Source organism: Macaca mulatta, chromosome 20 (genome assembly GCF_049350105.2).
Source record: "Macaca mulatta isolate MMU2019108-1 chromosome 20, T2T-MMU8v2.0, whole genome shotgun sequence".
Taxonomy (NCBI): Eukaryota; Metazoa; Chordata; class Mammalia; order Primates; family Cercopithecidae; genus Macaca; species Macaca mulatta.
This window is the reverse complement of record NC_133425.1, coordinates 66188968-66201970: the sequence shown is the minus strand read 5'-3', so window position 1 is coordinate 66201970 and position 13003 is coordinate 66188968. Positions and strand designations below refer to the sequence as shown.

The window sequence follows — 13003 nt, the reverse complement described above, 5'->3', positions numbered from 1 at the left end:
TGACCAAGAATCACAAACAGGGATCAAATATCTAAGGTCAAGCACATTGACTTCTAAAAATCTATAGTCCAAGCCTGGTTTGTGCTCGTAGATATACTTAATTTTAAAAACTACTTGAAATAAATGAAAACAAAATTGTGAAAGTCATAAGTCAATCCCTCTAGAGGGACTTTTTTTTTTTTTTTAATGGAAACCAGCTCTCATTTCCAAAATATTTTATCAAGGCATTTGATACCAAGCATCTGGTCTACTCAACACTTCATCAAAATGAACGTCTCATGCATTCACCACTGTACCCAAGTCCCTGCTCTTTTTTAACAATGTCGCCATTTTCAAATCAGAGCATCAAAAAGTGTATTTCTAAGGCCACACAAAAATTTGCCTTGTATATGTCAGGCCAGTGAGAAAGATGTTTTTGCTGGACAATGGAATGCTCCTAGGATTGAAAGCGTTTTGTGAACACTTTCTTCCTATGGGGACAGCGAAGAGGCTCCAGAACAGCAAATGGTCACTTGGTTCTGCCTCCAACAAACCTTGACATTCAAACTCTTCTCTTTTTTTACCTTCTTTTCTCTTATATAAAAAACAAACAAACAAACAAAAAAACCAACCAAACAAAAAACAAACAAACAAACAAACAAAAAACTCATAGCACAATTTTCTGGTGCGCGAATTTGCCATATCCTCATCTACCTACAGCCACAGAAATGAATTCCAACAAACAACATTCTATTTTACTATTCTGTGGATTTCCTTACCATTGTATCTCATTCATTTGTAGAACAATGAGAATCCAGAGTTGTGCTCAGTTTCAACAAGGAATGCAACTATGAGCCATCACATGGTACTTTATCAAGACCAGCAGCCATACATGAAGCACTGAAATTATCAAAGTTCATGACTTATACAGCCAGCACCTCCCGTAGCAATCGTTCTGCTGTGGACTACCTACCAACAAAACCTTTAGCAACTGGATTCATTTTTTCAGGACCAAGTATTAAGTAGTAAGTACACCACCTCAACGTGCAGAGGATATCAGAGCTGTGATGACCAAAGTCAAATTCATGCCAGAAAGATACACAGGCATTTTGGAAGTAAAGCCATTAATGTTTAAGTTCCTCATTTTTATGTCCTACGTTTTCCAAATCATCACATCTCAGAAATTAGCTGAAATCAACCTTTAACATGGAATGAAACAGAGCACTCTGAAGAAAATTCCATGGAAAACTTTTAGGCCAACCAAATTGGAACACGTCTACATACCAAAGTAAGAATTCTTCGACTTATTCTTCTTTTGGTTTCAGAATTCAAAAAGTCCAGAAGCCTGTAAATATGGAAAAAAAATAGTTTAAGGAAAATATCTAGAAAAATATCAATCAAAATGATGATCAAAGGCAATTGAAAATGGTAACGTGTGTACTTGGCTAAAAATATGGCACATTCTGAGTGGAAAGCTGCTAAAAAATTTTCAAAGCCATGGAAGTCACGGCTCGAATGAATGTTGACTATTTCAGCTCATCTCAAAAGAGAAGCACTGTTTCCAATGGCAAAGAAAGCCTGTGCTCTCGCCTTCCAAGAAAGTGGTAGAAGATGGCGATGGAAAACCATTTCACATTAACCAATACATTTTTACTACTAACCGGTTGCATTTTAATTTATCACTAAACACTATTTAGGAAAAGACTGAAAGGAATTTGCGATTTTCTTATCAGTCTGCATCTGGGAAAGTACAAAGAAAGTGACAGGAAATTTCTTCTCCCAAAATAATTAGACAAAGGTTCTACGTTGAGGATGAAACTGAACGGTAGGTGTATATTGTGGAATTTGTCTAATGCTAACGTGAAAGTTTTATATAAAAATGGTGAATCTTAAACTATATCTTTTTGGCAAATGATTTGGATTTAATTGTACCTTTGCTTCATCTGTGTGTGTGAGTGGGGTAAGTGCCTTAGATATTGTGTGGAAGCCATTATTCATATACAATTAATAGCTTCCAGTAAGCAGGATCACACAGAGTATAGGCGAAAGATACTATATGCAAAGACTGAATGCCAAGGAAGAAATTAAAAGTCCAGAAATCTAGCAAGAATAGCACCAGTACAAACTGATTAGAAAGATTTTAGTTATTTTATACAATGTTAAACCACCTCTCAGTGGATGTCTGGTCTTGTGGGAGAGAATAAACCACTATTATTTAAGTAAAAAAGTGAAAGTCGAGGTGGTCACAAATGACAGAAGATGGGTTCATGTATAAGCATCTTGTTATTATTTCCAGACTATAATGGATACACAAATTAAGGCAACATGGGAAAGAAAGGCATTTTAATAGGTGACAATTGTTTTTAGAAGAGTGATAAACAGTGATTGATCCAATTACTGGTTACTCTACAAGCCAGATTTAGGAATGATTATCCAAAACGAAGGCAGAAGTGTCTCTCCAAGTGAATGTAACAGGCCTAGAGTAAATTTTGAAAGTAAAAGGTGAACCTTAAAAGAATTGTCTCATTAAAATTATAGTTATCAGAAACATGGGAAGATTAAGATGAGAAAGGGCAGGGCTAACCCAAAATGGGGAGAAAGCCAAGACATAAAGAATGAAATGTAATTCGAACAGTCATGAGTCTAGAGCACGTTGAGCCTTGGGCTTCTGGTTAGCGTTTCTAAGCCATTGTAAAGGGAAACACCTTGCTAACAGTTAAGTCTGGCAAGACTTAGGATCAGATCATCTAACATACATTCCCTAAGATAGGAGTTGTCCGAAGATAGGCACCCGATCCTGTTCTCCAGGCTGAATATCCAATGCTTCCCTCCATGTGCAAACTGTATTCAAAATTATAGTTTTTAGAGTATTATGTAAGCCTATGCATTGTTGCTAGAAAATCTGGAAACTATAACAATGGAAATGGAAGGGTAAGTTTGCATTTCTTCCTAAGATAAGCCCCTGTTTGGAAAATGTAATCATATCTATGTATTAGTGACTTCCTCTATTTGTAATCATCAATTTTAAATTTCCAATAAATGCAATTCCCCAAAGTGGGTATCTAATAAATAGGGATAATGATATACACCTATCTAGCTATGAGGATCAAGTGAGCTCACGTACATAAAGCCCTTAACAGAGTGTCTGACGCATAATGGATGCTTAACAAATAAAGGCTAATATTACCTACAGAAAATTGCCACTGCAAAGCAGTAGTGTACTTATTCAGAACTTAGGCTCTGAAGTCAGGCAATCTGGCTTTGAAAATCATTTGCCATTGCTCTTATGAGGATGAAATAAGGTAATACTTGGAAATTGTTTAGCAGAGTGTCACTCTAATAGTGAATTCAAAATACATGTAGTTTGCTGTGCTCAATTACCATTATCCTGAAATATCTGTATTTATTCTATTAAAATTATATATTTTTTGACAACAAAATAAAACTCCTTATATACAAAAATTAGGGTTTTTAATCATAAGGCACATGGGAATGTTGTTTTGGAGAAAGATTACTCAAAATGAAGTAACCTTAGGAAGAAAATTCAAATCCACTTCCACTGAAATGGTCAAGAATGTCACTATCTAGACAAATCATAATGCATCTATTACACACTGATCTAAAAGAAAGGTAGGCCAGGTGCGGTGGCTCATGCATCTAATCCTAGCACTTCGGGAAGTCAAGGCAGGTGGATAACCTGAGGTCAGGAGTTCGAGACCATCCTGGCCAACTGGTAAAATCCTGTCTCTACGAAAAATACAAAAACTTAGCCGGGCATGGTGGTGCGTGCCTGTAATCCCAGCTACTCAGGAGGCTGAGGCAGGAGAATCACTTGAACCTGGGAGGCAGAGGTTGCAGTGAGCCAAGATCGCACCATTGCACTAGAACCAAAGAAAGAAAGAAAGGTAAACAATAATTGCACGATTTTTGGAGATAAACTATACACCAGAGATTTCCAACATTACTGTCACATGTCTAGTAAAGAAATGCTGTTTGTTAACATGTTGTATTTTAAAACCATCTGCAATGTATATTATGGTAAATATACAGTTACCACAAGTCTTGTGAAATAGTAGACTAGCTCGAAGCCCATTCACTTCCTTCTCAGATTTAGAGGTTGAGTGAAAGAAAGCAGGGGGGGTGTGTGTGTGTGTGTGTGTGTGTGTGTGTGTGTGTGTGTGTCGGCAGGGATGAGGGATCAGGTTGGTAACCACTGATAAATAAAATTAATGAGAGTCTTAAGCCAGGAGATAACCTTTTGTAAATATGTAGACATAGTCTGTCTTAATAAACATTGTATTTTAAGTGACTGTGATTAGGGCCACACTGTCTCAAATCCCCTGGGTAACTTTCCAACCCTCTACAAAAGCCAAAAGCTAGAAGTAACAAAAGACCTAACTATACAACATATTTCAGGGATTTTTTTTTTTTTTAGATGGAACTTCTCTCTTGTTGCCCAGACTGGAGTGCAATGGTGTGATCTCAGCTCACTGCAACCTCTGCCTTCTGGACTCAAGCGATTCTCCTGCCTCAGCCTCCCAAGAAGCTGGGATTACATGTTTCAGGGATTTTAGGTGACCCATCATCTCCCTTTGCAACAAAAGACAGCAGCAGCCATTAAGCCTCAGAGTTGAAACTGAGCACAAATCTGGCTTCTCATTGTTCTAGAAATGAATGAGATTTACGGTAAGGAAATCCACAGAACAGTAAAATAGAACATTGTTTGTTGTTCAGAGAAGGGTCATAAACTTTTTCTATAAAGGGCCATGTTGCAATATTTCTTCTTTGTGGGCTGTACATACAGTCTGTGCCAAACTACTCAACTCGGCCCTCGTAGAAGGAAAGCAGTAGCTGTGTTCCAATAAAACTTTGTTTACAAAAACATTGCCAGGCACAGTGGCTCACGCTCATAATCCCAGTACTTTGGGAAACCAAGGTCAGAGGACAGCTTGAGCCCAGGAGTTTGACACCAGCCTGGGCAGCATAGCAAGACCCTGTCTCGACAAATAATTTAAAAAGTAGCTGAGTAAGGCGGTGGGCACCTGTAGTCCCAGCTACTCAAGAGACTGAGGTAAGAGGATCTCTTGAGCCCAGGCAGTCAAGGGAATCCAGACTTAATCTATGAGTTGTAGTTTGTCAATTCCTGCTCTAGGGGTCCATTATTAATATGATTACTTTGATTATATTTTGATATGGGGTGTGTGTGTGTGTGTGTGTGTAATGACATAAACTTTAGGAGCGAATTAGACTATAGGGAATAAAGGAAAATAAGGCTAAAAAAATAAGATGAAGTCCTGTACAATTGCTAGATAACTCTGAGCATCCTAGGAGCCAAATCAAAAAGAGCAATGTGCATCCTCGATTAAGGTAGGCAGAATAATGGCTCCCCAAACATATCCACATCCTATTCCCCCGAACCCATGAATACGTTAGGTTACATGGCAAGGGGGATTTAAGGTTGCAGATGGAAATAATATTGCAAATCAGCTGATTATCCCAGATTATCTGGGTGTACCCCTGTAATCACAAGGGTCTTTTTGTGTGGTTTTTTTTTTTTTTTTTTTTTTTTGGAGATGGAGTCTAACTCTGTCACCCAGGCTTAAGTGCAATGGCACAATCTCGGCTCACTGCAACCTCTGCTTCCTGGGTTCAAGCAGTTCTCCTGCTTCAGCCTCCTGAGTAGCTGGGATTACAGGTGCATACCACCACACCTGGCTAATTTATGTATTTTTAGTAGAGATGGGGTTTCACTATGTTGGTCAGTCTGGTCTCGAACTCCTGACCTCGTGATCTGCCCACCTCAGCCTCCCAAAGTGTTGGGATGACAGGTGTGAGCCACTGCACCCAGCCCAACAAGGGTCTTTTTTTTTTTTTTTTTTTTTTTTTTTTTTTTGATATGGCGTCTTGCTCTGTCACCAGGTCGGAGTCCAGTGGCCCAACCTTGACTCACTGCAATCTCTGCCTCCCGGGCTCAAGTGATTCCCCTGCCTCAGCCTGCCGAGTGGCTGGGACTACAGGCGCATGCCACCATGACCCCGGCTAGTTTTTTGTATTTTACTAGAGATGGGGTTTCACCGTATTGGCCTGAATGGTCTCCATCTCCTGATCTCGTGATCCGCCCCCCATTGGCCTCCCAAAGTGCTGGGATTACAGGTGTGAGCCACTGTGCCCAGCCCACAAGGGTCTTTTAAACATGGAAGAGGGAGGCAGAAGAGGGAGAAACAGAGTTGGAATCACGACAAAGATAGACAGTCTATTACTAGCTTTGAAGACTGAAGCAGGCTATGAGCCAAGGAATACAGGCAGCCTCTAAAAGCTGGAAAAGGCAAGAAGGCGAATTCCCCCTTGCAGCATCCAGAAAGGATCACAGCCCTGCCAGCCTCTTTACTGTAGCCCAATGAGACCCTTCTCAGATTTCTGACAGCCAGAATGGTAAGATGATACACGTGTGTTGTTTTAAGTCACCAAGTCTGTGGGAGCATGCATCAGCAACCACAGGAGTCTAATATATCGGTTCATAACATAGAGTAGAAATTTCTTTGTGGGTCTTTATAATGGGCTTATTATGTAATAATCAAGAAAATGCTCACAGTGATTCTAATGGCAAGTTTCCTGTACCTCTTCCCTAAAACATCCCTTGAGCAGGCTGAGAGCAAATAGCAAATCATAGAAGAATAAATGCTCTTCTATGAGCAGGTGACAATGTGAGATCCAGATGGGCTGTTCTCTAAGAGTCTGGCTTAATGTGAGAATAAAATGTTGAATATCTAGAGCAACATTATCAGAAGTGTGGGATGTTATTCCGTTTCTGGAGAAAAAGAAATGTGTTCATGTATGTGTAGGAAAAGGTGGCTTAAGCAAAATTAAACAGTTGTCTTTATGTCGAATTCTGAATCTTCAGCATGCTTATGTGAATTTCCAAGACGGTAATAGCATATTTAGACATTTCTTTTTTATTGATTGATTGATTGATTGATTGAGACGGAGTCTCACTCTGTTGCCCAGGCTGGAGTGCGGTGGCGTGATCTCTGCTCACTGCAACCTCCACTTCCTGGGTTCAAGCAGTTCCCTGCCTCAGCCTCCTGAGTAGCTGGGATTACAGGTGCCCACCACCATGCTTGGCTAGTTTTTGTATTTTTAGTAGAGACGGGGTTTCACCATATTGTTCAGGCTGGTCTTGAACTCCAGACCTTGTGATCCACCCACCTCGGCCTCCCAAAGTGCTGGGATTACAGGCATGAGTCACCGCACCAGGCCGTACTCAGACATTTCTAACTATGAATATGCTTTTCTTTTTCCTCAAGTATCATAAGTTGGGTGCCCTGCATAACACATTTTGCAAAACTTGGACCTATAGTGATGAACAAACTTAACTGGGTCTTAGGGAATTCTTGGATGTTCTCTGGATGTTAAGGAAACTCATGCTCAGAGAAGTCAAGAGGTTGATCTCTGGAGCTTCCCAGCGTGATGAGTCCATAATTGTCTCAGCCTCTTATCCATGATCCAAGCACGCAGGCTGTATTCCCTCTGGTTAGAGTGGGTTCCAGGGTTTCCCCTCAACAGACTGAACCCATTGTACTAACTATAAAAGCAGGCAGGTCTAGACTTGCATGAGACCCACTAGAATAGCTACTAAGTTTGTAGCATGTGTTTCTGGATTGAAACCCTACGTAGGAGAGTTATAAAGTCTACAGCCTAAGCTTAAAGGAAAGGATTACAACACAGCCAAGTTGTTTGGGGTGCACTGGTCTTGGTTTGCCCTCTATTCACCACCCTTGCCAGAATAGAACATTTTTGTACACTTTTCAGAGAGGCAGCGCTTAACCGGTAGCACTACCATTTAGAAGGAGAGAGAGAGAGAGAGAGAAAGAGAGAGAGAATATATATATATATATATATATATATATATATATATATATATATATTTGTACCTTTAAGTCTTAATTTTTATTTTAAAACATTTCCAGGCCAGTTGCAGTGGCTCACAACTGTAATCCCAACAGTATGGGAGGCAGAGGTGGGCAGATCACTTGAGCCCAGGAGTTTGAGAGCAGCCTGGGCAACATGGCAAAACCCCATCTCTAAAAAGAAGTACAAAAATTAGCTGTGAACGGTGGCACATGCCTGTAGTTCCAGCTACTGGGGAGGCTTAGGTGGAAGGATCACTTGAGCTTGGGAGGTGGAGGCTGCAGTGAGCACTACTGCACTCTGGCCTGGGTGACAGAGAGAGACCCTGTCTCAAAAAAAAAAAAGAGTTTCCAAACAACTGGGTCATTTATTACTAGATAAATTTATCCTGTGTTGTTACATGTGGAGAAATAAAAGCTAAGCTACAAAGTGGCCCCACAGTGCATCTTTCTGTTGGTGTACATCAGAAAGGGAAATGTCATCATGAGCATCCTCTTAAGATTTAGCAGCTATTGACCAGGTGCGGTGGCTCATGCCTGTAATCTCAGCACTTTGGGAGGCCAAGGCAGCTGCAACGAGGTCAAGAAATCGAGACCATCCTGGCCAACATGATGAAATCCCATCTCTACTAAAAATATAAAACTTAGCTGTGCATGGTGGCACATGCCTGTAGTCCCAGCTACTCGGGAGACTGGGGCAGGAGAATCTCTTGAACCCAGGAGGCAGAGGTTGCAGTGAGCTGAGATTGTGCCACTGCACTCCAAACTGGTGACAGGGCAAGACTCTGTCTCAAAAAAAAAAAAAAAAAAAGATTTAGTAGCTGTTAATATTGACAACCACTGTGCTCTTTACCTCAAAATTTCTACAATACTTGTAATTTTATCTTTAAGACAATAATTTTTTTTCCAATGTAAGACCCAAAATTCATAATAGAACCTGCACATTTCAGTGAACATGGCACATTATGGCTACTATGGTCTGAATGTTTGTGTCTACCCAAAATTCACATCTTGAGCCTGGGCACAGTGGCTAATGCCTGTAATCCCAGCATTTTGGGAGGCTGAGGTGGGTAGATTACCTGAGGTCAGGAGTTCAAGATTAGCCTGGCCAACGTGGTGAAACCCCATCTCTACTAAAATTATGAAAATTAGTCAGGCATAGTGGCACATGCCTGTAATCCCAGCTACTCAGGAGGCTGAGGCAGGAGAATCACTTGAACCCAGGAGGCGGAGGTTGCAGTAAGCCGAGATCACACCACTACATTCCAGCCTGGGTGACAGAGTGAGACTCCATCTCAAAAAAAAAAAGAAAAAAAAAAGAAAAAAATATATATCTTGAAATTTAATCCCCAAGCAAGTATTAAGAGGTGGAGCCATTGGGAGGTCATTAGGTCATGAGGGGAGACCCTCAGGAATGGAATTAGCACACTTATAAAAGAGACCCCAGAGAGCTGCCTCACCCGTCCCACCATGTAAGGATACAGTGAGAAGGTGCCCTATATGAAGCAGAAAGCAGGCCCTCAACAGAGGGCTGGTGCCTTGATCTTGGACTTCTCAGACTCTAAAACTGTAAGCAACACATTTCTGTTGTTTATAAGTTACCCAGTCTAAGGTATTTTTTCATAGCAGCCCTGATATGGTTTGCCTGTGTCCCCACCCAAATCTCATCTTGAATTGCAGCTCCCATAATTCCCACATGTTGTAGGAGGGACCGGGTGGGAGATAATTGAATCATGGGGGAGGGTCTTTCCCATGCTATTCTCATGATAGTGAATAAGTGTCATGAGAGCTGAAGGTTTTATAAAGAGGAGCTCCCCTGTACGATTTTTCTTCTCTTGTCTGCCGCCAAGTGAGATGTGCCTTTCACCTTCCACCATGATTGTGAGGCCTCCCCAGCCACATGGAACTGGGAGTCCATTAAACCTCTTTCTTTTGTAAATTGCCTGGTCTCGGGTATGTCTTTATCAGCAGCGTGAAAACAGACTAATACAAGCCCAAACAAAGACAATGGCCAAACAAAACTGACTGGGTTTAATGCAAACCAACCCATTTAAAATGATCCAAAATACTTGCAAAATGATTGATACTGATTGAACTTAAATTCTCTTGATAATCTTGTATGTCTTTGAATTCAAAATATCAAAATAAGATCTAGTTACTTGAAACCTCTAAAGTTCCATGTCACTATCAGGGACACTGCTATGATTTTACATCATGCTCTGGGGACAGGGGGGTTTTAGGAAGCCCCCAAATTTCTAAATTCACCCAAGACATCCCAGAGAAGTAGCCACATGGTCCCTCGGGTTAACTTCCTGGAGTCATTGATTTTGCATCATGCCTGAGCTACGTGGTCAAAGTAAAGAGGGCTGAGAGGGACTATAACAGCTACATTTTCTGATCCAGCAAGTGAAGGAGCAGCCCAGGCCCCATTCAGGTGCTTCCTTCGCTGTAGGAAAAATTAGACCTCTGGTCCCATCTCCCTCTTGCCCCTCCCCTACTCTTTCCACATCTAAACAGCTGCCTGACTTAGAGGGAGGGCGAAGGGAATGTGAAGTTAGAGAGGGAAGGGTTGGCACAGCACGGCAGGTCGCCGAGAAGGCCACAGAGGCAGTTCTATGTTACAAGTCAGATGGAATAAATGAAATTTTTGAAAGTTTCCTGGGGTTATTAATTTTCTTAAGAAACCATAGAAAACATGACTATCAGGTTTCATTAGCAAAGCTTACCCAGCTCTGAAGACATAGTGTTTTTTTGTTTTGTTTTGTTTTGTTTTTCTTTTTTTGAAATGGAGTCTCGCTCTGTCACCCAGGCTGGAGTGCAGTGGTGCACGCTCACTGCAACCTCTGCCTCCCAGGTTCAAGCGACTCTCCTGCCTCAGCCTCCTGAGTAATGTAGCCCAGGCTGGAGTGCAGTGGCGCGATCTCAGCTCACTGCAACTGCCATCTCCCTGGTTCAAGCAATTACCTTGCCTCAGTCTCCTGAGTAGCTGGTATTACAGGTGCACACCACCACGTCCAGCTAATTTTTTTGTATTTTTATCAGAGATGGGGTTTCACCATGTTGGCCAGACTGGTCTCGAACTCCTGACCCCAGGCAATCCGCCCACCTCGGCCTCCCAAAGTACTGGGATTACAGGTGGACATACTATATTTAAGAAGCACAAACAAGGTTTTACATCCACCCCAACAATCCCAGACTAGATCTGCAGACTCACATCTGCTCATATCTTAGCATCCATGTACGGGGCCCATGCATTCGGGCTTCTGTGATTACCAGCTAACATGGTATGGTCCCCTAGGAATCTGCTTGAAGCAGCTAGGTAAGAAGCACCTTTCAAATCAGTTTTGGGCTACATGTAATCCTGAGCTGCACACTCATTAAAAACTTTTCAAGGAATTGCTTTACACCTTGCAAACATGAACTTGAAACTATCTTTCACACTGTGGCAATTGTTTACAAAGACAGCTGCAAAGTTTCCTCCCATCCCTTCATGCATACCCTTTGCAATGTGACTCTACAGCTTCCTGATCAAGAAGAAGTAGTGTCTATTTCTTCACCCCTTGAATCTGGGCATGGCCATGCAACTTTCTTTAGCAAACATGATGCAATTCGAGGCTTGAAAAGCATTGTGCATTGTGAGTTTTCCTCTTTTGGCTACTGCTGGAATCCTGAAGACTTGATGTGAATAAACCCTGCTAAATACTGGAAGACAAGTGACCCAGCCGACAGTCATCCCTAGCACCAGACAAATGAGGGAGGTTACCTTACACTATCTGCTCACACTCCAGCCATCTAGCCCCAGGTGACACCAATAGCACTGTCCAGACAATTCCAGTCCAAATCTGGTGAACAAATTAAGGGGTGGTTGTTTTGAGCCTCTATGGTTTGGAGTAGTTTATCATTCATCAACAAATAAGAGACACACAGACCAATTTTTCCGCCTGCATAAGACTGGACACTGTGAAAATAAAAGGACGAAAGGAACTGTTGTCCATAAGCAATTAAACGTTTCTCGCTTGCTCACCAACATAGATTACACAGGGTCTCTTGGTTATTAACAACAAATTGGAGTGAGCTCTCGCTGCTGCTGCTGTTCTTGTTATATAAGTTCACCAATCAAAACAAGTGTTTTCTAAAGACTGTCCTGGTGGTATTATTTTCTACCATTTTCTAGGAACTAGTCTAAAAAAATCTTCTAAATCAGCAAACCTCCAGAAGCCTCACAGTCTTCCTCTACAACTGAATAAAAAGCTTAAGACTTGGTAAAAAGGAAAAAACAAGTGTTATCGTACTTCTATCAAAATATTGACTGAAGGAACTCAAAAAGCTTCAACATTGCTGTCCATGAAAGAGTAATATCACCTCCAACCTTGAAGGAACAGAAGGTGGGACCATCGGCTTTATTTAGAATAAGACAAATATGGATTTAAATCCTGGCTCTACCATGTTTATAGCTGGAAAACTTGAGTATTCAAAATAGTTGGGATAACAGTTAACATTTATTAAGTGTTTATCACGTATCAAATATTGTACCTGATAACCGATATCATATAATCTGTACAACAAATCCATGGGAGAGGTTCTATAAATATTCCCATTTTACATCAGGCTTACAGAGATTAAGTAACTTCCCAAGAAAAACACCCAGTATATATGATAGGGCCTGAATTTGAACCCAGGCAATATGATTCCAGAAAGCATCTTCTACAATATTTCAGCACGCTGTCTTTCAAGTTATATAAGGTAGTAACTTGTTCTTCATTAATTTTTAAAATTTATTGAGTTACTGATTCATTGATTCAGTCCTTCTAAAAATGTTTAAGGAGCACCTCCTATATGTGAAAGATCTGAAGAGCTGGAGGACATCAATGGTAATATTGCTGTTGACTTCATAGGGTTTCAAATTTAGAAGGTAAAGGAGATTATAATCAAATAACTCAGTCTCTCCCTACATCAGCACACCATGAACCCTGTTTTCAGATTGACCTTTTCCTGTTGGAGATCGATGTCACTCCTTTGTCTGAAATCCTCCTCCAGGATTCTGGTGGTTTGAAAATATGTCCACAAATTATTTGATATTCCTTTCTTCAAGAAGCGGACCTTAATTCTCCTCTCCT

General features: G+C 41.0%; 1 protein-coding gene across 1 annotated transcript in view; it reads right to left on the bottom strand.

The window, feature by feature from the left end:
- Positions 1-13003, bottom strand: part of ZFHX3 (zinc finger homeobox 3) — a 1113461-nt gene that overhangs the window by 906838 nt on the left and 193620 nt on the right. The window contains exon 2 of the mRNA XM_077984470.1: positions 1264-1324. The gene's annotated coding sequence lies outside the window, so the exon portion shown is untranslated. The remainder of the gene's footprint in view (positions 1-1263; positions 1325-13003) is intronic.